At 46.3% G+C, this 25,833-nt stretch overlaps 3 long non-coding RNA genes across 3 annotated transcripts; 2 read left to right on the top strand and 1 right to left on the bottom strand.

Annotated features, from left to right (window-relative positions):
• The first annotated feature begins 61 nt into the window (after positions 1-61).
• LOC140619435 (uncharacterized) lies at positions 62-7,701 on the top strand. The gene is made up of 2 exons (XR_012019341.1): positions 62-571; positions 6,709-7,701. It is a non-coding gene; the product is annotated as an uncharacterized lncRNA (long non-coding RNA).
• LOC140619432 (uncharacterized) lies at positions 3,052-9,724 on the bottom strand. The gene is made up of 5 exons (XR_012019333.1): positions 9,553-9,724; positions 8,785-8,886; positions 7,869-8,104; positions 6,857-6,974; positions 3,052-6,412 (listed from the first exon to the last, which is right to left on the bottom strand). It is a non-coding gene; the product is annotated as an uncharacterized lncRNA (long non-coding RNA).
• Positions 9,662-22,725, top strand: LOC140619434 (uncharacterized). The gene is made up of 4 exons (XR_012019340.1): positions 9,662-9,879; positions 20,607-20,859; positions 21,888-21,962; positions 22,077-22,725. It is a non-coding gene; the product is annotated as an uncharacterized lncRNA (long non-coding RNA).
• Positions 22,726-25,833: the final 3,108 nt, after the last annotated feature.

The raw sequence follows: 25,833 nt of genomic DNA, 5'->3' as shown, positions 1-25,833 counted from the left end.
TCCCCGGAGAGCCCACCCCCGGCTCCTCGGCGGCCCAGGTACCGCCGCGCCCCGCCCCTTGCCCCGCCCCGCGCTCGAGGAGCCCCGCTTCCGGGCGGCCCCTGGTGGCGGAGGGGACACTGCGGCGTGGCGCCGGGAGCGCTAGGAAAGGGGCTTGGCGGATGGCCCCAAAGATGCCCCGACCTTGGTGGCCCGCAGGGACTCTTAACACGCCTGGCGGCTCCCACAGTGACCCGGAGCCGCCGGAACCTCCGGAGATGCGGGCGGGATGCTCTCCCAGGGGGTACAACTTTGGAAATGAGGAGAAAGGTGCAGTAAACTGGCGACCTTAGGAGGATAGAGGCACTCTGTGACAGCACTTTGGGCAGACACCAGAGTCAGAATGGCGAGGAAGGACACTGCTGGAAGGAGTGTCTGTGGGGTATTTCATCCACTCCAGTACCGCGGAGTGCCACCAGCATGACCCTGGTACCTCAGCCAGAGAACGTTTTCAGTTGTCAAAACAGAAGAGAAGCCAGGTGGCATCTGTATAACCTGGACTTTGCAGGGCCTGATGATGATCACGTTTCAGGTAGGACCCATTTGCTGCTCCTCCAGCTGTTGGCCCTCCCTTCCCCTTCACATCCTTTTAGATGTTAGAGAAATTCTTGCTCCTTTGGGCAGCCAGGGAATCACAAAGGCCTGATTTGAATCTCAGATCCTAGCTCTGCCACTTTCTGAAATTCCCCAACTTGGGCAAGTGTCATCAACCTCTTTGAATCTTGTTTTTCTCTTCTCTAAAATTCAGGTAACAATCCTAACCAATTCCTTGGTAACATCTAATAACACCATGCACATTAAAGATCTGGCCCTGTACTTGAAACAGGGCCCACCGGCAGTTCACCCAGTTAGTTCCTTTCCCTCTGCACCTTATGAGGCTCCATCTACCATTCTTGTCTAGTAATGGGATACTTGAAATTCGAAGGGGGGATGGGGTGTGAGCTTCCCAGGCTCTCTCCCTATTCTGGTCTCTGCCCTGATGCCATCCATGTGTGAGAATCAGGCAAGTTTAGTCACCGCCTAGCCTCAAGAGGACAGATGGACAGATTGCCAAATGCTACACCTCATTCATGCCAAGGGTTCACCTTCTTCTGCACTGCCTGATTCTTTTGCATCTCCAAATGCAGAGAATTAAGAAAAACAAATGACGTGGGCAGTAAAAGCAACTGCCAGAGGCCAAAGGGAACAAGAAGAGTGCGGCAAACTGTTCCCTAGCTCACCTATAAGGGACCGAGCTACCATACCAAAGTCACTCAGGTTCCTAAAGCATAAACACTAAGGCAGGCTGGGGTGCAGCCCAAAAGCCTCATTGCACTCAGATGTAAAGGGTGTGAAGGGCCTACCTTCTCCGAGTTTGGGGTCAACCAATATCTTACTTATCCCAGCCCTCAGAACAATGTGTGTTCAGCAGGGTTAATAGCAGGTGTACATTCTGTATAAATCACAGGAGATCAAATACCTTATCAGAGTCCCTCAGGAGCTGATCAGAGGCAGTGCGCAGAAAGGTGTTCTAAATCCCTGCTGTGCCACTCTTGATTGTCTTTCTGAAATTCGCCAAGTATTCCTGGGCCAGACCTCTGTTAACAACCAATTTCTGAAAACAGTGAGGAACCTGGTTGTGTCACCTATGATATTAGAATAAATAAAAGCAATCAAGATTATGTTTGTGGCGCAAATGGATGAAACTCTTGCACTCAGATTCTGGATAATTCCTGAATACATGCCAAGATTCCATTTCATTTGTACAATTTGCTAATTCATTGACTTAAGGATTCCTAGAACCAGGCACCATGTTAAACACCTGGGATACAAAGATTCATCCATTCCTTCAACAAACACTTGAGTCCCTGTTATTTGCCAGGCACTCTTCTAGGTACCAGAGACATGGTGATAAACAAAACAGTCTCTCTTCTTGGTGACAAATGAACAACTCTGTAAATGCATGGGAAAATTAATGGTGATAAGCTGATGGTGCTTACTGCCATGAGGAGAAATAAAGCAGCTAAGAGAGGAGGGCTTAATGGAGGGTGCTCTTTTAGACAGTGATTAGAGAGGGCCTCTCTAGGGAGGGACCACAGCGAAGCAAGGGAGCAAGCCATGCACATATCCAGGGGAAGAGCTTTCCCTGGCAGAGGAGAGATGGTTCCTAAATCCTGAGGAGAAAACAGCTTGGCATATTCAAGGAGAAGCAAAGAGACAAATGGGGCTGGAATGAGCAAGGGGGGAGAGTGGTACAGATGAAATTAGAGGGGAAGGCAGGGGCCAGACAGCTGAGGGCTTTGGGTTTTTTTCTAAATGTGAAGGGAAGCCGTTAGCGTTAGTGGGTTTGTGGTAGAGGAGCGGCAGATGGTTGTTTACGTTGTTAAAGGATCATTGGCTGCTTTGCAGCAGGTCCTCTGTTGGACAGCAGTGTGGCAACGTGGATCCGGTCAGGTGCTGTCACATGGAACAGGTGGGAGAGGATGGCAGCTTAACTAGAATGATTGGTGGGGGAGGTGGCGAGAAGTGGTCAGATTCGAGAGATATTTAAAGAATGATGGTGAGATTCAGCCCCTTCTCTCAAGGAATTTACAGAAAAAAACCAAAAGAGGAGCAAAGCCACTATAATGTAATAGGAAATAGGCAATAAGGGAATGATAAACTGGGCACGAGAGTACCAAAACAGAAACCCTTATGGGGAAGGCATTGGAGAAGGTGACATTTGAGCTGTGTTTGAAGAAGTGAAATTTCACCAGATAATTAAGGAAGGTAAAAGGAAGGTCATTCCAGGCAGAGGAAACAGCTTAAGTGAAGGTTTGGGAGCATGAGCCTAGCCTGCACAGTGTGTTTGGGAATCCTTTGGGGACTTGGGGGGAGGGGGGTGGGCAGTAGAGAAGACCAACCTGGAAAGGTGATTGGAACTAGCCTCTGAAGGAATATGAATTTGACACTCAGGAGCACATCCTTTATTCGTTCAACAACAGAGAATTCTTTTTTTTTTTTTTAAGATTTTATTTATTTATTCATGAGAGACACACACACACACACACACAGAGAGAGAGAGAGAGAGAGAGAGAGAGGGACACAGGCAGAGGGAGAAGCAGGCTCCATGCAGGGAGCCCAACGTGGGACTCGATCCCAGGTCCCAAGGATCAGACCCTGGGCTGAAGGCGGCACTAAACGGCTGAGCCACGTGGGCTGCCCAACAACAGAGAATTCTTGAAGGTTTTACAAGGATGTACAGGACACAGGCAGAGCTGCATTCTGATGGAGTGGACAAGACGGACCTTAGGGAAGTAGGTCCCATTGATTTCACAAAAACAAGTGAGTGCTCACCACGTGCACCGTGTGCACCATTAAGAGAGTGGTAAATGAATAGCCATCGTGCCTTTCTTTGTGGATGTTCAGTCTGGTGGGGAGGTAACGGGGACTATATATAGAGGCAGGGTCAGATTCAGGAAATATTTCAGAAATACCATCATTAAAACAGGGAAAGTTGGGGATGTGGAAAATGAGGAGGGCTTGCCTTTCTGATTGTGAGATACAATGGGAATACAGTTACTACAAAGTATCCTGCCTCGGAGAAATAATTTTTAAATAATCCATATGAATTATATATACTTTAGAGCTCTGAGAGCATTTTCACATAAAACTTCTCACTTTTCCTTAAGTGTTACACAAGCTGTAATTATTAAATAATTATATGTTGCAATATTATCTGACTGTATAACCCTCGGTCAAAGTGATGCAAAAGAAGAGCTGCTTTGGAGGCCTGGAAAAGACATTCCAGCATATGAGGGCAGTTAGAGAAGATGGGTCTGAGACCTTGGCAGCAGTGTCAAGAGAACAGTGTGCTTAGCTGTCTGTATGTCTTACTTCTAAAAAAAATCCATTCACAAGGAGTAAGGCAGGGCTGAAGGCAAAATTCTGAAAAACGTACAAGGGTCTTCACTTCTCACCCTGATAATGTCATCTCTCTGTAGCGAATCCCTCTAAAAGAACTGTTCTTCCCTGACCAGGACTGTGCATCATATTTAGAGTCTAGAAAAAGGTGGTGGAGCATTTGCACAGTGGTGCTTGAATTAATTCTCCATGACGTTTCTTGTCTAGCTCGTTCCTTTCTGCCTGTTGTCAGAATCAAATTCCGTACTTAATCTCTCCCTTGTTTTCAGATGACAAAATCTCTGTTAGGTTTCAGAAAGCTGGGATTACAAAATGTTCTTATGGCTTTAAGTCCTCTGTGGTGATTGGGGAACTCAGGAAAGGATTGGATGAGTTTTTGTTTTTGGTGGGGAGAGGGCAGCCAGTGGACTAGATAGGGGATCCCTTTCCAGAAATCTGCCTCTGGACCCAAATATTCATCACTTAAGAGGATTCCAAGATTTTTAAAATAAAGTGAAAAGGGATGTGGGTCACAGGAATACGTGTGTGTCAAAATTAAACTGTACACATAAGACTACACATCTCACCGTGTATAAATTATAACTCAATAAAAAGATCAAACAGGCAGGACAGATAGAGCAAAAATAATTAATACTGCCAAGTAGAACCAACTTGGACTGTCTTAGGGATGTGAATTATGATTTTTCAAAATAGTAGCAATTGAACTCTGTTGGTAAGAGTCTCTGACAGTGAGGCCAAGGTTGTCATGAGCTGATTCCTATGTAGGCCACTAGCTCTCCACGGTTTTGTGGGTGCAATTTGTACCATTCATCTTAGCTAGCAAATTCTGTATTTACTTGTTTCCTGGTTCCAAAGACAAAGGTGAAAGAAAGCACAGATGAGGGAAATTCTGTCCCCTATAGATGACTCGTCAGAAGTTACTTTTATTATTATTATTATTATTAATTATTATTATTATATTACTGAAGTACAATTGACACCCAATGTGACTTTAGTTTCAGGTGTACAACAGAATAACTCAACAACTCTATACATTATGCTGTGCTCACCACAAGTGTAGTTACCAGCTGCCACCAGACAATGCCATTATGGTACCACTGACTATATGCCCTGTGCTGTACCTTTCCTCCTTGTGACTCAATTCATTCCAGAACTGGTTACCATCTTCTAAGAACAGCATGTCTGATCTCCAAATGTTAGAACATATCATGACCACTGGTCTCCTTCAGAATAGTTCTCCCTTTCCTTCCTTAATCCAGAGCAGTTCTCAGCCTCTCTGAGATCTTAACTGGGTGCAGGAGTGATCATCCCCACACCCTCATGCCTTACTCTTAATACGATACCACACACCCCTGTATTCCATTGGAGGAGATATATACCATCAGCGTACAACACACTGGAAGTCACCATTATAACCGTGCAGTTTCCATTAGCTGAAATGCAACCCATGTTCTGGTGACCTAATGACACTCCAACCACAGTGGCCTCCTTTATTATATGCCCCTCCCCCAAAAGACAGTATGTTCCATGAAAGCAAACACAGGCCTGTTTTAGTCACTACAGGATATCCAGCACCTAGCACGGTAACTGGCACATTATAGGTGGGTCACCTAATACCTAGTGAGTGGCTAACAAATCAAAAGAAGCCAAGCATTCCTGTTTTTATGGCAACAGTCCCCTATGTTTGGACTCAATGAGGGGAAATACAATTGAAAGATGATTCGACATGGTTTGGTCTGGTTTTCCCCTTCAGATAGATCATTTCCTTTGTATGTATATACAACCTGGATCCCCAGTGACCCGCCAGCATAAAAGTACATGTGATCTTTACGGACCAGGCCTGTTTTTGCCACAGGCTGGAGGGTTCTATGTCTTTTAATTGCCTGGAGGTCTCAACCAAAATCAAAGTCAGCCAACAGTGCAGACTGTGAGCAGGGTGGTTACATCTGTGGCACTTGGAAATGCGCCTGGCCCTACACCAACCAGACCTCCTAGTACCAAGAGGTTGGAAACAAAGTGGGTTCAGCAAAGGAAGCTCACAGTGCTGCATAGAATGGTAGAGCTACTCAGGACGTCACCTAGAGTTAGACCCTCTTGGCAGTGAACTTAAGTAGACTGGGAGGCACTGGGAGCTCAAAGACGTAGCCGTTTACCAACTCACGTGGAAGTATTTCAGTATTTTCACAATCGAAAGGCAATACCAGTGTGTATTGTCGGATTTCTGGTCCTGAGTATCAGTAGAACTATCCAGGAAGCCCCTGCTTCCTCAGAAACTGCAACGTCCCAGTTTTCAGATGAGATGTATAAGCAGTGTGTTTGCCTGGACATCTAAACATTGTGGCTCTGGCTGACAGGATCTTGATGGGAGGCTCCTCACCTTACAGAGTTTGAGATCATTTTCCTTTAGCAGGGCTGACATCACTGGCCTGAAGGTAGATTCTACGCAACTGCCCTATCTGGAGAACAATCATTCCTGCTGGTATGTGAGTCACTGAGAGAGAGAGAGAGAGAGAAAGAGAGAGAGAGAGAGAGAGAGAGAGAGAAAATTCAGAGACCTTCTGAAGCAGATCTCTGCTCCCCCAGCACTGACACAGCCAGCTCTGTCCCTGGGCTATGTGTAACCCAGCAACAATGACGGATATGAAGATGGGGCTGGATCAGGAAGTCGAAGGTCTGGAGCAAAAACCCCAAAGATACTCAGCCTTTAATGGAGGGCTTTCAGAAAAGATCCGACAAATTCTCTGCCCTTTCGACTTCACTTTCTGTTCTCTTTTTATCTGCTTTCAGCATTTCCAATTAATCTTGGAATGAGAGCCCAAGGCAAGAAGCCAGTGGTGCCTGAGGAATGCTAAAGAGCAAACCGATCCAGGGAAACAAATGCCAGCAAGGGACCCCACAGCAAAGAGACAGACACTGTGAGCAACTCTCCTGTTACCATGAGGCTTGCGAGGCGTGTGCGCGGGTCTCCGCATTGGCACCATCTGCCAATTCCTCAGGAGGACAGAACAAACCAGCGAGGCATGAAGATTAGATTATGTAACGCTCGAGGATTGCTGTTTTCAAAGAGGAAACAAATGGAACAAATTGATTTGTTTGTCAGAGTCATGTCACTGTCAGAGACCCGTTCCCTCCTTCTCCAAGAGGACCTCATTAAAGGGGGAAATGATTGCACAGATTCACAACATGTGAGACCACAATCAGCTCCATTCATAAGAACAAGTCCAATTTCCAGAGTTGCACTGATAAATCCTGCTCTGTCCCCTTGCCAGAAAAATGACTATTCCCTACTACCTACTAGGTACTGACATGGCAAGGAACGTAACTGCCAGTCGCCTGTCACAAGATTCAGAACCTGAGTGCTTTCCTGAACTGACCTCACTTGCTTCTGCGGGAGCAGTAGCCAATTTTGAGACCAGTGGGGTCATGTTTACTATTCAGAGCTCTAAACAGGTGCTTTGATAGAGTGGGGATGTATTCTTAAAAATACATGCATCAGTAACATTGTATGGTGACAGATGGTAACTACGCTCATCTTGGTGAGCCCTGAGTAATGTATAGAGTTGTTGAATCAGTGTTGTGCACCTGAAACTAAGAGAATATTGTATATCAACTATACTTTGATAATTAATTTTTTTCACTTACATGGGGCAAGAAGGAGAATTCATCGCATGTCTGGGATTCTTTTGCCATTGCTGGGCCTCTCTCAAAATGCTAAGCAGAATAATTTTTATGGTCACGTTCAGTAGAAGAATAAATGAATAAACAATAACCCTGAACCTACTGCCATAGTGCCGTTCCTAAAGATTTTGTTTTCTTACTAAAATATCAAGATTTAAATGTCAAGTCTTTACTCAACAAGGAAATGAAGTCTTCTCTACTAGTATTTTCCATTTGCCCCTTCAGATTCATTTTTCTACCCATCCTGCTGTTTGCCCCGGGGTGCTCACCTGTCTAAACTACATCAACTCCATTCCTTTGTCCTCTTCCATTTGGGCACAACAGAAGACTGGAGGGCAGAAGGAGGGTGAGGTCGATGTATTTATTTCTACAGTTCCCTCTCTGCCAGATAACCTCAGGGCTGGGTTGAGTTGGTCATGCCTAGTGGGAACAGGTCATTGATCCTTCTCAAGGGGGCCTTCTCTTTCTGGGTTCTGTAATTTCTCCCTCCTTTCAACTTTCAGATCTAGAAATGATAAAGACCACAACTATGATGAGCCTCTTGGGTACTGCACTATCTTTATGGTTTCCCTACACCCTACTGACCTTTGTAGACTGTCTCTCTATTAAATCCTCCCCTAATTATCTAATTTGAGTGTGCCATCTGTTTCCTACAGACCCTCACTGATACACCTACCACATGTGTCAGTCTGCTCTAGGCCCTGCCCGCAGTGTTTTTAAAAAGTAGCAAAATTAATAATATGATATCCTACTACTTTATACTTACCCGCAATGTTCACCTTCTCACAAGGCTATAATAACAACTTAAAGATAAAACCTAATTCCTCTTTACAACATAATTGTGCAGTAGAGTTTGTATGAGCTAAATATAATTCGGAGAACAAGCTTTTTCATGTCATCAAAATTCATGTTAACAACTATAAAGAGAGAACTGCAGAACTGATGCCCCTGACTTGAGATTTGGCAGAAAACATATCCCAGTATTTAAATCAATCCCACAAATATTCAAAAGCCTACTATGTGGCCAGAAAGGTGGTCATCTTAGTAAGTAACGACATAGATGTGGGTTCTCATACTAAACATGCTCCTAAAATGTTGAATACAAATTGTATTTCCATAAATCAAAAAATAGGTTGTATGATTGGGGCGAGCTTACTATTTGAATAATTTGGTAAAAACAATTACCCTTTGATCTTTTCAACCAATCCCTATTTTTTCCTCCATCCAGAGTAGTTCAAATGAAATTTATCTTTGGTCTGCAGGGAGGGTTGGTCTTCTTCCGTGCTTCTGGAATAGGAGAAATTGTGGAGTGGAATTTAGAGGAAAGATAAGGGAGCTACCATTTATAGACCACATATAGAATGCTAGGCAGTTTGCATCTGTTAGCACATTTAATCCTGAAGGTATATATGCATTCCATTGTTCTCTTATTTTCTAATTCTCAAAAAAAAAAAAAAAAGATAAATGAATAGATTAGAATGGCAGGTGTGGAATTCAAAATCCATCTTTTTTGAACAAGAAGGCAAGGCAAAAATATTCAATGCAGGACTATAAAGATCACATTATTCCCCAGCTTCAGTGGCTTCCCGCTGTTTAGGATCAAGTCCAAAATTCTTCGCACGGCCACCGTCCCCCAGGACCTCAACCAGCCAGGCTTCCACCTGAGAAGGCAGGCTCTTCGCCTTCTTGGTCCCCAGACTGGTCTGCAACCTCTTCTCTCTTCTTTTCCAGACTAACTCAGACTCATCCCTCTGCTCGCCGCTCGGTTTACACTTCCCAGGGAATGTCTGTCTCCCCAGCTGGGCCCATGTCACTGCACCCCCAGTGCCGGACGCCGGAGAAGGGCTGCGCCGCCCCACGGTGTCCTATCTACCACTTCCCGGGCCTGCCAGAGCCTCCCTCAAAAACAGAAAGGCCGAAAGAAGTTCGTTTGAGGTTCTAGAAGGATCTCACTTTCTCTCTCCCAATCGAGCGCACATCCAGAAGCTCCAGAACCCGGAGCTTCCTAGAGGTGAGAGCGTAACAGTCCTTCTGGCCCCAACACAGCACGAGGGCCCTCTCGCTTCGCACCTGCGCGCTTGTCTGGCACCAGCCACGTGATGTGGAGGCTGCGCGTGCGCAGAAGAACTGTTCGTCACGTGGTCTCTCCTCCCTAAACCGGATGTCCGGGCGTTTCGATCGGCCCCCCTTGGAGGCCTGGAAGAGCTGGGAGACGGGATTGCGAGGTCACTTAGGAGGTCAGGGTGCGCCTGGGATGTACTTAGCAGAGCCTGGTGGCAGGTACTGGGCTGATATATATCTCAACGAATAGTCCCAATGGCCCTGTGTAGTCTAGGGGTTGATGTGTCCCTTTTACAGATGGAGAAACTGAGGCTCATGTAGTAAAAACCCGAGACTTATCCAAAGGTACAGGTAATGATAGTCCTGGGATTTGAACTCAATTTTATCTGTCTCCCAAACACCCATGTCTTCTTAGGCCCTTGCTCCTCCTTCCAGAGTCAAGTCTGTTTTCCCAAAGTGCGGTGGCCATTGGGAGGGAGTGCCCTCTCTCCTTCGCTGTTAAACCCGCGCCAGCTGCCTGCCGGGACTCATGTCCTGGCTGTGTGACTTTGGGCAAATCATGTTACCGCGGAACCTCCGTTTCATCATCTGTAAGATGACAGTTTTGCCCTCTACCCATTACTTATGAAAATTAACTTTTTTTTTTGAGATTTTATTTATTTATTCATGAGAAAGACAGAGAGAGGCAGAGACATAGGCAGAGGGAGAAGCAGTCTCCCTGCAAGGAGCCAGATGCGGGACTCGATCCCAGTCCCTAGGATCATGCCCTGAGCAGAAGGCAGATGCGCAACCGCTGAGCCACCCAGGCATCCCCAAAATTAACTTTTCTAACAAAAATGTAGTGATGCCTACCAGATGCCAGGTACTATGTGTGCTAGGTAGGCCTGGGGTGCACCAAAGCAGAAGAGTTCATGTAATTATGAGATAACGTGTGAACATACTGATAAATTCCTAAGCCCACCATTTATATCGTATGCTAGATAATGGCAACTGTAATGAAGAAAAATTGAGCAGAGAAAGGGAGTAAGCAACGTACTTGCATGGGTGCAGTTTTAAGTGGAACGGTCAGTACAATGTCAACTCCTGAGAAGTTGGCATTTGACCAGAGACCCGAGGAGATGAGGGAGGAAGACCTGCCAGGGATTTTTCTAGAAACCTGGGAAAGTTTGGACCCATCTCCCATTAAGAACAGATGAGCTCTAAAAATGGGCCTGGCATCCCCATTGAAGCTCGCAGTTCTGCGGGCTTCCCTTATTGGAAGGTGGGCAGCTCTGCTGTGGGATTCTCACAGCTGGTCCTGAGGAAGTGGAAACAGCCTGTTACAGGTATGGGGATTCACAGCCAACAAGCTTTTTCCTTGCATCTCCAGAGAAGTGAGGGTTTCCATCAGTTAATTTAAGAAGGGTCGACCATGCCCTTGGATGCCGGGAGTGCAATTTCCGTTGGGGGAAAAAAAAAAAAAAGAAACAGGAAGACAGAATTAGGACCTGTGCTGACATTTTGCTGGAATGTCCTATCTCAACCAGGTTCCCAAATACATGTTGAGGCTCCTTCACACAAATGCATCTGCTCAAAGCCCCTAACAGACACGAGAGTGCTGGCACATGCTCGCTCACAGGCTTGAACACTTTGCACAGAGAACTCTAGTCTGGGAGAAAAATATCAAGCCAGGCCTTGGCCAGCTCTCCTTTTTAGCAAGTATTCTGGAAAAAAAAAAAAAAATCTCAGGAGCCAGGCTGAAGGAAGAGATCCATTAGACTGTCCAGGCTCAGAGGCCATGGAGTCCAGCAGATTGAGGCCCAGAGAGGTGAAGTTATCTGTCCAAGCTTACACAGCAAGGGCATGAAAATCTCAGTGAACTCATGCAGTCAACAAATGTTTTGAGCACTATATATGTGCCAGGCACTGTTCTTGGAACTAGGGATGCAGCAGTGACCAAAAGAGACACCACCCCCTGTCCTCCAGAACCGACGTTCTAATAGAAAAAGACAGACAATAAAAGGATAAATTAGTAATATATGTAGTATATTAAATAATGGCAACTGTCATGGAAAAAACATTGAGCAGGGAAACAGAATAAGGAGTGTATGGCATAGGTGCGGAGTCTTTTGTTGCTCTGGTTGTTTTGAGAGAGAGAGGGAGCGTGTGCGGGAGCTCGTGCATGTGCAGGGGGTGGTAGAGGGCAGAGGGAGAAGGAGAGAGAGAATCTTAAGCAGGTTCCATGCTAAGCATGGAGCCTGATGCAGGATTCAATCTCATGACCCCGAGGTCAGGACCTGAGCCAAAATCATGAGTCAGACACTTAACCGACTGGGCCACCCAGGTGCCCCTGCATGGCTGCAGTTTTAAATAGAATGGTGAGGGAAGGCTTCATGAGAAGTTGGTGTTTAAGCAAAGACCTGAAGGAGGTGAAGGAGGAAGATATGCCAGTATCCAGGGGAAGAGTGTCCCAGGAGGAGGAAACAGAGCAGTGGCCCCAAGGCTCCTGCCCTAGTGTGTTCCCAAGAGCAGCAAAGAGGTCTCTGGAGCAGGAGGGAGGGTAGGAAGGCAGAAGAAGTAGGATCCAGATCGTGTATGAGCTTTGTAGACCACTATGAGGACTTTGGTTTTTACTCCAAATGAGATGAAAAAGCACTGGAGAGACACTTTGGGGCAGAGAAATGACGTGATCTGACCCACTAAAAAAAGAGAAATCTTTTTATCTTTTAGATAAAAGATTAAAATCTTTTTAAAGATAAAGATAAATCTGACCCACATTTATTCACTCACTCATTCAGTCATTCAAGTGTCTTAGGTGGCAGGCACTCTGCCGATGACAAGCTAGACAGCCCCAGAGTGAGCCATGGAGCACCTGGGTGTGCACTTTGTGCTGATCAGAGAGTTCAGAGCAAGGAGAAAGGAAGCTCCACTGGTGGCCTTCCCTCACCACTTGCGTTTCCTTCCTTGCCCTATAGCCCAGGGAGAAGGGCCCCAGGTGGCTACAAGGCTCCGTGCTCCGGAGGCTGCTAGAACCTGCAGGTTATAAATAGCATCTCCTGTGGCTGGGAATCGAGCTGCTCCGTCTGAGTGAGTCAGAGGCTTGGAGCCACAGCCCCTCAAACTGCAGCATCACTCCCTAACCCCACCATTCCCACCACCCCCCCCCCCCCCCCCCCCGCTCCCTCACTGACCTCTTAATCAAGGCCAGGCCTCTGCTTCTCACCATGACCCTGTCGGGTTCTGTCACTCCCCATTTATCCCAGGCTCTACCTCCTGTAGCTCCAGAAAGCCCACTGATTCCTTAGTTCTGAGTGACAAGATTGCATGATATTGAAAAGCCCAAGATCTGTATTTGAGCCTACCTGGATTTCAGACCCAGGGCTACTCCTTTCTGGCTGTGTGACCTTGCACAAGTCATTTCCCCTTCTGCGAACTCCATTTTCCTCATTCAAAATTATAATAGTATTATGATAATAATATGATATTATGACAATATTATGATGATAATGATAACAGTACCTACTTCATGGAAGTGGTACGGGGATGCAAAAGATACCCCACCTGGAGTGCTTAGCCTAGAACCTGACATATAATAGCTGTTCAATTAATGGAGTGATAGTCCCTGTGCACAATTAGATTATAATCCAGAGAAAGGTAAAAATAAATAAGAAAATGCAGCTTTCATCTGTTCTGATGAGCATCTACTATGTTTGGAAGTACAGGTTTCTGACATATAATGCAGTATCTCTAATCTTCACAACCAAGCAAATGTCACCATCTCTATCTTACAGAGGAAGAAACTGAGACTCAGAGCTGTGTCACTTGTCCTGGGGGGTAGACCCTGATGTCAGCAGAAAGGCAGAACCAGCTCCCCTCAGGCCGTGGGGCATGTGCAGCCGCTTGTTCCTAGCGCCTGCCCCCCCTCCCCGCCCCATCTGACAAGCACTGTGAGTGGAGGGGGGGTAGGGAGGGAGAAGGGGAGCAGGTGGGTGGGGTGCAAAATATCTCTGCTTCCTTTGGCATCCCTTCCACTTCCTGAGAGGAGAAGCTCTCTGCCATTCCCCAAAGCACAGATGAGCTCTCCTTTGGGTGATATAGAGTAAAACTCTCTACCTAATGGCTCCCCAAAAGATCTGATAATTTCTATATGTCACACACATTGTTTAAAGATGCAGGTAATGATGACAATTTGGCTTCATTGACATCCCCATTCACTTTTATCCTCCAGGGTTGTGTCTGGTTATAACCCCAAGCCCCTAGGTTCCAGAGACAACCCCTTAAGTCCATTCTTCCACCATGTTGGAAGCCTTATAAAATAGTAGAAAGGGTATGCATGTGGGGGTCGGATAAATCTGGGCTCCCTTCTGGCTTGGTCATTCCTAGCTGTGTGACCTTGAGCTAGTCACTTTACCTCTCTGAGCCTCATTCACATAGCCATTTATTTAGGGAACGCATATTCAGCAATGTGCGCCCTGTGCCAGGCTCTGCGGAAGCCCCTGGTGCTGTAGCAGTGGATGAGAGAGCAGAACCTCTGCCTTCGTGGAGTCAACTCCCTCTCTGCGAGCCCTATTTTCATTTCGGTAGAGGTGGAGCAGAGACATAAGCAAATAATTTCAGAAGTGGTATGTGAATAAAGCAAATGAAACCAGGCAACGTGCACCCCAGTGGCGTGGGGGCCAGGGTGAGCTCTCCCTTAGATAAGGTGGTCAGGAAAAAGTGGTGCTTCTTCTGAATGATGGGAAGGAGCTGGCTCCTTGAAGCAGACGGAAGCATCAGCACATGGCCTTAGAAAGGAATGAGTTTGGCATTGGAGCTGGCATGGTGGGGGTGAAGTGAGCCAGGGGGAGAGAGCAAGGAGATGAGGTCAGAGAGGTAGGCAGGGGCTAGATCACAGAGCGCCCAATGACGAGAATCCTAGCTCCCTGTGCGCTTGTGCGCATTTGGTGAGATGATGCATACATCTAGCCCAGGACCTGGAATACAGTGGGTGCTCCATATGCAGGAGCTGTTAGGATTATGAGCCTTCTTCTCCTCCTCCTCCTCCTCCCAGGGACCCTCATGTCCCGCCCCTGCCTCTCGGCCTCCTCTGCCCCACCATCTCTCCCTGGTCCCAGGAAAAGGACAAGGACACTGACAAGGATCACAGCAGGAAGGAGGAAGCACTTCCCACCCTCTCTCTCACCCCCTTCCTCCTCCAAACCCTCCCACTGCAGCCCAGTGATTTTCCTGCCTCTCACAGGCGATTTTATTAAACATCTCGAAAAAATATTCTCTCACTCCCTCTCTCTTTATTTATAAAAATCAACTTAACACCCTGCTCCTTTGTTCTATTTGGAAACTGGAACAGCCTGGTTTATATTTAGCCGAAATCCTTCTCCTTTCCCCACAGACTCCAGCACAGCCCAATGAGCTAGAGGGGCTAAGGGAGGAGGAATAGGGAGGATGAAGGAGGCAAGGGTGCTGCAAAGGACAGAGGGTCCCATAGAGGCCTGGGTCTCAGCTAAGTCCAAAGGACCCAGAAAGGTAGGAGCTGAAGAGTCCTTCCCAGGTCATGGGTTGCCCCAAATCCAGGCTTTGCCCGTCATTCACTAGTCGTATCCAGATGTCCCCAGAAGAAAGGGGAGAGAGAATACCGAGAAGAAAAAACCCCAACCCCAATCTGGAACCAGGTCTCAGGGTAGTCAGTACAAAGCAGTCATTATGGGTATGGGTCTTGGTTCAAATCCAGACTTTCCTCTGCCCCTCACTAGCTGGCTGCCCCTGGGGAGTTAACATGTTCATTATGGTATGTGGCACATTGGTATGTGGCACATAATATGGGCTTGACAAGTGATGGTTATTATTGTTAATCACTGTGGACTAAAGGAAACTGCTCACTTCCTCAAACTTCCAGGCTCCGTTCAAAAGCTGCTTCCTCTATGAAGCCTTCCCAGATTAATACCTATCTAGTCAGCTAAGAGCAGTGGGCTAAACACTGGGGCTATGGAGATGAATGAGCCAGAACATACAGGGCCTCCAGTGGGATCAGAAATGGATGTAGACAATCACCAGAGAGCATACTAAGTTCCAGAAGAGACTTTAGTTCCACTTGGGCAAAGCCAGTTCTCCTCTGTTCTGTGCTGTATCTGTAGATCTAAAGACAGCACCTGGAACATAGGACAGCATAGAATAGCGGTTCAGAATATATCTGGGTTAAGGAATTGTGGTCTTTCCATACAATGAAATATTATTCAGCCATAAAAAGGAATAAAATACATATACATGCTGCAGTGTCAATCGACCTCAAAAATGTTATGCTAAGTAAAAGAAGCTAGACATGAAAGGTCACAATCCCATTTATACAAAGTGTTCAGAATAGGTAAATCCATAGAGATGGAATGCAAATTGATGGTTGCCAGGAGCTGTGAGGATGGAGAATGGGAAGTAACCTCTTAATGGGTAGAGGGTTTCCTTTTGGGGTGATAAAGATTTTGGAGCTGGATAGAGGTGGTGGTTGGGCAACGCCACTGAACTGCTCACTTTAAAAATGTATGTTATGTGAATCTCACCCCAATTTTTTTATAAAGGATATATCTTGGTTCTCTTCATGATCATGTCAATTGATGCGAGAAAACATTTGATAAAATTAATACCCATGAATGGTTTAAAAACAAAAACAAACTAGAGCAGCGCCAAAATAAAGAAAATTTCTTCAACCTTTTGAAGGGCAGCTTCAAAATACCTATAGCTGGGGCACCTGACTGGCTCAGTCAGTAGAACATGCGACTCTTGATCTTTGGGTCATGAGTTCAAGCCATGAAGCCAGAGCCTGGGTGGCTCAGTTGGTTGGGTGTCTGATTCTTGGTCTCAGCTTGGGTCATTATCTCATTGGTCATGGGATTGGGCCCCACGTCGGGCTCCACACTCAGCGACAAGTTGGGTTAAAGATTCTCTCCCTCTGCCCCTCCCTCTGCTCACACTCTCTCTTTCTCTGTCTCTCTAAAATGGATAAGATATGCCTGGGTGGCTCAGTGGTTGAGCGTCTGCCTTTGGCTCAGGTCATGATCCCGGGATCTTAGGATGGAGCCCTGCATCAATCTCCCCGCGGGGAGCCTCCTTCTCCCTTTGCCTCTCTCTGCCTCTCTCATGAATAAATAAATCAATCCTTTAAAAAATAAATAAAAATAAAATGGGTAAATAAAATCTTTTAAAAATAAATAAAAGAAATTTAAATTTAAAAAAATCTTTAAGACAAAATACCTACAGCTAACATATGCTGTAAATCTAAATACTCTTACCCCTAAGATTAGGAACAAGGCAAAAATATCTGCTCTCACTACTTCTATGCAACATTGGACTGGAAGTCCTAGCCAGGACAAAGGAAGAAAAAAAATGGGGAAGGTTGAAGTTAAATTGTGTTTATTTGCAGATGGCATGATTATGCATGTAAAACATCCTAGGAATTTACAAAACAAAACTATTAAAATCTCATTTAACAAGATAGAAGGATACAAGGTCAATATATAAAAATGCATTTCTCTATACTAGCAATGAATAATTGGGAAGTTAAATGTATGAAAACATTTCCAATAGCATCAAAAAATGTAACATATTTAGGGATACAGTTAATAAAACACGTGCAAGATTTGTACACTGAAAACTGTAAAATCTTACTGAGAGAAATGAAAAACCTAAAAAAATGGAGAGATATACCACATTCATGTATAAAATGTCCCTTCTCCTCATACTGATTCTTTTTTTTCCCCCATACTGATTCTATAGATTCAGTGCAATCCTAATCAAAATTTCAGCAGTTTTTTTTTCTATTGTAGAAATTATTAAATAGATTCTAAAATGTACGTGGAAATGCAAACAAACTAGAAGGGACAAAACAATTTTGAAAAACAGGAACAGGGGCACGTGGGTGGTTCAGTTGGTTAAGCATTTGCCTTTGGTTCAGGTCACGATCCCAGGGTCCTGGATCGAGCCCCACATCGGGCTCCCTGCTTAGTGGGGAGCCTGCTTCTCCCTCTCCCTCTTCCCCCGTTCATGCTCTCACTCTCTCTATATGTATATCTCAGTAAATAAATAAAAAAAACCTTTAAACAACAAATAAAGAAAAACAGGAACTAAGTTGCAGCACTTAATGCTACTTGATTTCAAGAATTAGTATAAATCTGCAGTAATTAAGACAGTGTGGGGGATCCCTGGGTGGCGCAGCGGTTTAGTGCCTGTCTTTGGCCCAGGGCGCAATCCTGGAGACCCGGGATCGAATCCCACATCGGGCTCCCGGTGCATGGAGCCTGCTTCTCCCTCTGCCTATGTCTTTGCGCCTCTCTCTCTCTCTGTGTGACTATCATAAATAAATAAATATTTAAAAAGAAGACAGTGTGGTATTAGCTTAAGGATAGACATATAGACCAATAAAACAGAATAAAGTTCAAAAATCCATGTGCATCCAATCAATTGATTTTGTGAAAGGTGCCAAGATGATTCAGTGAAGAAAGGAAACTGGCACTAGAACATGTCTGTGCAGAAGAAGAAATGAACTGTGACCCCCTACCCCACACCATATCAAAAACTCATTCCAAATGGATCAGAGACCTAAATGCAAAGACCAAAACTATGAAACTTGTAGAAAAAAGCATAAGAGAAAACCTTTATGGCCTAAGGGTAGGCAAAATTTCTTAGGACACACAAAAGCACAACTAATAGAAGCAATTAATTGATAAGATTTCATCAAAATTTTAAACTTCTGTTCTTCAAAACATACTATTACAAAATGAAACTGTAAGCCACAAGCTTACAGAAAATATTCATTTTATGTATATGTATGTGTGTTGTGTATGTGTGTCTCGCAAAGAAATTATATCCAAAATAAAGGACTCTTACAACTAAATAATGAGAAGACAAATAACCCAATAAAACAAAGGCAAAAGAATCAAACAAATACATCCCAAAAAGGACAAATGGCCAATATGCACTAAAAAGATGCTCAATATCTTTAGTTGACAGGGAAGTACAAATTGAAACCACAAGATATACACATTAACAAAATTAATAAGACTGCTGATACAAAATGTTGGTGGGGATATGGAATAGCTGGAACTCACATCCTCTCCTAGTGGGAATGTAAAATGGTACAATTACATTAGAAAAGTTTGGCAATTTCTTATGAAGGTAAATATACACTTACCATTTGATCTAGCAATTCCACTAGCTTTTTACCTGAGATATATGAAACACGTCCACACAGAGACTTTTACATGCAGTTCATACCAGCTTTCTTCATAATAGCTCCAAACTGGAAACAACCCAAATGTCACTGAACAGGAGAAATGGATCAGGGACTTCTGCTGTATATCTATGCAGAATACTACTCAGCAATAAAAAAGAAAAAAATTGGGGCAGCCCTGGTGGCTCAGCGGTTTAGCACCGCCTTCGGCCCAGGGCCTGGTCCTAGAGACCTGGGATCGAATCCCACGTCAGGCTCCCTGCATGGAGCCTGCTTCTCCCTCTGCCTGTGTCTCTGCCTCTCTCTCTCTGTGTGTGTCTCTCATGAATAAATAAATAAAATCTTAAAAAAAAAGAAAGAAAAATTGCCAATGCATTAACAATATAGATAAAACTTGCAAACATTTTTGTGCAACAAAAGTAGCCAGTCATAAAAGGGAACATAATGTATGGTTTCATTTTTCTTTAAATATTTTATTTATTTATTTGAGAGAGAGAGAGAGAGAGAGAGCATGAGCAGGGGGAGGGGCAGAGGCAGACAGAAGCAGGCTCCCTGCCAAGCCAGGAGCCCAACACGGGACTAAATCCCAGGACCCTGAAGTCATGACCTGAGCCAAAGGCAGATGCCCAACTGACTGAGCCACCCAGGGGCCCGGTATGGTTTCACTTATATGAAGTTCTAAAGAGACAAAACTGTCTATAGTGACAGCAGATGAGTGATTGCCTGGAGCACAGCCCAGGAAGAACAATAGCAAAGGGGCACAAGGGAAAATTTAGAGGGGAAGAAAAATGTTCTATAGCTCCATTAGTGTTTTTAATTGTGTGTAAATTATACCCCAATAAAATTGATTTTTTTTTTAAGACCACCTGGGTCGGGGCATGTGGATGGTGCAGTTGGTTAAGCATCCAACTGTGGGTTTTGGCTCAGGCTGTGGTCCCAGGTCATGCCCTGCGCTCAGCACAGAGTCAGCTTCAGACTCTCTCTCTCCCTCTCCCTCCACCCTTCCCCACTGCCCTCCTTCTCTCTCTAAAATAAACAAATCTTTAGGGACACCTGGGTGGCTCAGTGGTTGAGCAGCTGCCTTCGGCTCAGGGCATGGTTCCAGAGACCTGGGATCTGGTCCCACATTGGGCTTCCCTCAGGGAGCCTATGTCTGCCTCTCTCTGTGTGTCTCTCATGAATAAATAAATAAAATCTTTAAAAATAAATAAATAAAATAAATCTTAAAAGAAAAGACCACCTGGGTTGAATTCCTGGCTTTGCTACTGACTAGCTGCATAATCCTGGGCACATTATTTCACTTTTCTATGCTTCTGTTTCCCCAACAAAAAAGTGACAATAGTAATAACAATAATACTTCCCTCATAGGATTTTTGGGTTTTTTTTGTTTCTTGTTTGTTTCTTTTTTAAGTAGGCCTCACATCGGATGCAGGGCTCAAACATGATCCTGAGATCAAGAGTCTCATGCTCCACCACCTGAGCCAGCCAGGCACCCCATGTTTGTTGGGGTTTTGTTTTGTTTTGTCAGATAAGCTTAAAGGATTTTTGGAAGGATTAAATGAGTATTAATGAACTGTGGTAGCCAACCTCTAAGAAGGACTCCAATGATTCCTGCCCCCATGGAGTCCCCTTCACATTGAATAATAGGCCAACCTGTGTAATCCACAGGATATTGTCCAAATGATGGTCTGTAGTTTTTGAGACTAGGTCAGAAAACTCATTGAGCCTTCTGCTCTTGGATCACTCTTTTTAGGGGAAGCCAGCCACCAAGTCATGAGGATTTTCAAGCAGCCCTATGGAGAGGTCTGGACGGCGAGGAACTGAGGGTTTCTGCCAACAGCCAGCACCAGCGTGCCAGCCATGGAAGTGAGCCAGCTGGATCTTTCATTCCCAGTCCAGCCTTCAGATGGCTGGCCAACAGCTTGACTGCAACCTCAGGGGGGACCATGAGTCAAAACCACCCAGCTGAGCTGCTCCTAATTCTTGACCCACAGCAACTGTGTGAGGTAAGACATGTTCATAAGGTTTTATTTATTTTTTTAAAAAGATCTTATGTATTTATTCATGAGAGAGAAAGGCAGAGACGTAGGCAGAGGGAGAAGCAGGCTCCCTCTAGGGAGCCCGATGCAGGACTCGATCCCAGGACCTCAGGATCACGACCTGAGCCAAAGGCAGATGCTCTGAACCACCCAGGTGACCTGTTCATAAAGTTTTAAAACACTGAGTTTTGGGGTAATTTGTCATGCATCAATGAACAATACAAGCACTAATGTTAAGAGCTAACATTTCTGAGCATTTATCCATGTGACCTAATAGGACTGCTGCTAGGTGAGAAACTGAATATCTTCCATTTATCTGTCTGGAACTACTTCCACCCTTTTCCACCTGGCTCTGTGCCCAAGGAGACTGATCTGTTCAGACTCAACAGTCTTCTCTATCCTTTGGCTTTTTTTTTTAAATTTTTATTTATTTATGATAGTCACAGAGAGAGAAAAAGAGAAAGAGAGGCAGAGGGAGAAGCAGGCTCCATGCACCGGGAGCCCGACGTGGGATTCAATCCCAGGTCTCCAGGATCGCGCCCTGGGCCAAAGGCAGGCGCCAAACTGCTGTGCCACCCAGGGATCCCTATCCTTTGGCTTTTAATCGGGTTTGGCCAGTGGTGAGCTCCTGGGGACATACGGGAGTAGGAAGAGTGAGGTCAGGAGAGTCCTTTGTCGGCTCCCTCCACACAGGGCACCTCAGGCTGACTCCGTTCTTCAACAGAAGGTCACAGCTTCTCCCTCAAGGTGGTTCTCTACATACAACCCCTTTGGAGCAGTGAAACTACTCCCTTGGCAGCCAGGCTTAGGCAGGTTAAGAGCTCTCCCACTGTAACTAGCCTGGGAACGCACTATCCCTTGTGATTCCCCAATACCTTGCTGACACCGCAATGGTCCCTTTATTCAGCCTCCCTCAAGTTATCCAATTTGAGCATGCCATCTGTTTCCTTCTGGGACTAACTGGCCACCCTAATTAAAATCCCCCTACTTTACAGAAGGACATAGAAATTCAAAGAGGACCAAGGATATCACTCAGAAACACATGGAAAAGCAACAGAGGCCACCCAGAGGTGTGTTCTGCAGGCAATGGGTACAGACGGATGCTTGTTGAATGAATGAATGAATGAATGAATGAATGGCTTGGTGGGCACCAGGAAGGACTCATTTCCCCTACTTCCTTGAAGGCTATGGGTGCTAAAACAAGATGTCAGCAGCTGAACTACTTCAGTCAGACAACTGATACCCAGCTCCCCAGCCCAGCCCAGAGTTGGCTTCAGGAAGTCTTGCGTTGGAAGGATTAACACACAGCCTGGGACACCAAGGAAGCAGCCCCCCACCTCAGCGAGACTCAAGAGTTATTTTTGAAAAGCAAGCAAGGCCTGCGGGCGGCCCTGGCAGAGCGCAGAGCTAGAAGAGAGAGCCAGAAGCAGAGAGAACAGACAGATACAGCAGAGCCCACGCCCCGTCCTGTGACGTCAGCCCCACGCACTGTGACATAACACGGTGGCGGCGGGGAGGGGGTGTCTTGCATTCCCTTGGGAATTTTTTATTAGTTGTGGCAAGACATGCATCCCAGATATTTTACCCTTGGGAATGTTTGAGCCACTCCCACCCAAGCTAAATGACACTGGGGAATGAATTCCAACAGGAACAGGGAGTCAGATCACCAGCCAAAAATATTTGTGTCCAAATGTTGTGTGATATTTTGCTCAAGTCTGGAAAAATCCTAAAACTGTAGGGAGGGTCACTGCTATGAGGCAGAGTCAGGGGCCAAGGATTAGGAAAGAGTCAGCATCCCTCACCACACACAAAATAGTGGGAAGGCAGGGAGGGCTGTGGGGCAGGGGAGGAAAGGAGAGGGGAACAGGTGTCGGGGCTGGAGTCAGAGATGAGAGCTGAGCTGTGGTGGTGGTGGGGGTGGCAGGGGAGGGCGGACAGCGAGCAGCCAAACAGTACCTAATGAACCCTGCAGTTGGCAGGAGAGGTGTCTGCAACTGGGGGAGGGTGGTGGGAGGTCAGAGGCAGCCATCAGGCCCCCAAAATAACTCCTGTTTCTGCTGCGAGGCTCTGGAACTAATCAAGGTGGGGATAATCCGAAAATCCATCAGACAGAGGTTGCTGAGAGGGCTTGTGTCTCCAAGCAGGGATTGGAGGGGAAGGAAACCAACAAAAGATGTGGTTTGCAGCGAGGAGCTGTTGTCCTAGACGATGCTGCCGGTGCTGACAGGAAAGCAAGGTCTTCCTAGGGTTCCCATCTGTTGAGCGCCTACTGCGTGCCCGGTGCTGCAGCATATGGCTAAGAATGTGAGTTCCGAAGTCAGCCTGCCTGGGTTTCAATCCCTCCTCTACCTCATGCTGGCTGTGCAATCTCGGGCCAGTCACTTTTTCCCCCACTCGAGCCTGTTTCCTTACCTGGAAAACGGGGCTAAAACTCATACCTGCCCCCACAGGATAGGTGAGAATAAGAACTCAGTGCATGAAAATTTTTTAAAGATATTATTTATTCATGAGAGACACACAGAGAGAGGCAGAGGGAGAAGCAGGCTCCATGAGGGAGCCTGACGTGGGACTCGATCCCAGAACCCTGAGCTGAAGGCAGAGCTCAACCGCTGAGCCATCCAGGCATCCCAATGCATGAGAACTTTTAATAGGAATCTTCCCAGCAACCCTGAGGAGGGGTGAGGTGGTAGGCTTCCATCTCCTTATCTTACAAGGGGGTAAACTGAGGCTCAAAGAGCCCAAAGCTACTTGGTGAATAAGTAGAAGTGTCAGGAGCCTGGTTCAAGTCAGTCTAAGGCAGAAGCATGTGCATTCAGAAGGTCCAGCTGCCCTGGCCCTGCCTCAGCTGGGCCGGATGGAGGGCAGTCATCCCAGGCAGGGCTCAGCCCCTCACCCACTGCCTCCCTCCAGGCCCCACGCAGGGAGGCACAGCCAGCGTGGACATTGGAGACAGCCTCCAGATGAGACATGTCAGGTCTACTGGGGAGAACATTGCCTTTGACTCATTATATGATCTTGGCTGTATCTTTTCTCCTCTCTGGGCCTCTGACTCCTCAGTTGCAGACAAGGGGGTGCTAACAGGTGATCATAGTCCTAGAGAGTCTAGATTCTCCCTCGTTGTTCTCTCCCAGTGCCTGGTGCAAGAGGCAGTGAGGAAGGGAGTAAGAAAGAGACCTGGGCAGGGGTGCCTGGATGGCTCAGTTGATTAAGTGTCTAACTCTTGATTTCAGCTCAAGTCATGACCTCAGTTGTGAGGCCAAGCCGCTCATTGGACTCCCCGACAGCCCACAGTCGGCTTGAGATTCTCTCTCTCCTCTGCCCCTCTCCCCACTTGCACTCTCTCTTATAAATAAAGAAAATCTTTTTTTTTTTTTTTTAAGATTTTCTTTATTTAGGGATGCCTGGGTGGCTCAGTGGTTGAGCGTCTGCCTTTGACTCAGGGCGTGATCCTGGAATCAGGGGATTGAGTCCCACATCAGGCTCCCATGGAGTCTGCTTATTCCTCTATCCCTATGTCTCTGCTTCTCTCTCTCTCTCTCTTTCTCTCTGTCTCTCTCTCTCATGAATAAATAAAATCTTAAAAAAAAAAGATTTTCTTTATTTGCCAGACACACACACACACACACACACACACACACACACACAGAACATAAGCAAGAGGAGGGGCAGAGGGAGAGGGAGAAGCAAGCTCCCCACTAAGCAGAAAACCCGACACGGGCTTGAACCCAGACCCTAGGATCATGATCCCAGCTTAAGGCAGACACTCAACCAACTGAGCCACCCAGGTGCCCCAAGAAAATCTTTTTTTAAAAAAAGAGAGCTGCCACGGGGCAATCCTTCCTTCATTTTCCCTTTCCTCCCTCTAGGGAATGGATCTGGGCAGAGGGAATAGCAAATGCAAACGTCAGGAAATAAGGGCAAGCATGGCATGTCTGGAGGGCTGCAAGCAGGATAATCTAGGAGCCCCGTTAATTCATTCACTTGATTATTCAGCCAGTGTTTATTCCTGTGAGCCAGACATTGTTCTAGGCCCTGGGGGACACGCCAGTGAACAACAAGGATGAACCCACCATCTTTAGGGAACTTGCATTCCAACAGGGGGAAATGAAAAACCCGAATAAACACCTCATCAGGATAATTTCCAGATGGGACCAGTGCTCTAGGCACAATAGTGAACATTTGTAAAGCACCTAATAGGGGCCAAGCATTGTTAGCAGGTGTTAAATAAATGTCATCTTTGTCACAATCCTATGAGGTCAGGGAGATTATCACCACCCCCATTTTACAGCTGTGGAAACCGGCACTTAACCTGCCCAACGCTGCACAGCTAGGAGGCAGTGGGACTGAGATTCAAACCCAAGCCATCTGGCTCCACTGTGCTGGCTCATGAGGACAGCATGAAATAGGGCAATCCATTCAGGGAAGAACACTCTAGAGAGGTAAAATTTGAGCTGAAACACGATAAGACACCAGCCATGGGAAGTGCAGGAGGCAGAAGGTTCCAGATGGAGGGAGCAATGAGTGCAAAGGCCCTGAGGCAACTAGGTTGCTTAACAGTGGAAGAAGAGCAAAGAGGCCAGTTTCAGATGGAGCAGAAGGACAGAACAGGTCAGAGGGATGTGGGGCGGACACGTGGAGGTAGGGAGGAGACGCAGGAGGTCCTCCCAGGATCTTCCCAGCTGGGACGCCGAGAAGCATGTTCTAAAGCGGTTCTGACAGGTGTGGCCCCTCCTCTTCTCCCTTCAGACTAGTTTGGTCCGAGCAGAACTGTGTTTTTCTCTCTGGGTCTGTCGCTGGGAAAGGGCTCCAGCTGGGCTGCCTGCCTGCTGTTAATCTGCTGCTGTACCTCCCCTAGGCAGTTGCCTCCATGACTGGTGGAGACCAGGGACTCCTCTCATTCCTCACCCCCATTCCTAAATCCATAACTTCCTTGGCCTTGGG

Source organism: Canis lupus, chromosome 27, assembly GCF_048164855.1.
Source record: "Canis lupus baileyi chromosome 27, mCanLup2.hap1, whole genome shotgun sequence".
NCBI lineage: Eukaryota > Metazoa > Chordata > Mammalia > Carnivora > Canidae > Canis > Canis lupus.
The sequence above is the reverse complement of the archived record's forward strand: the minus strand, read 5'-3'. Positions and strand labels throughout refer to the sequence as shown.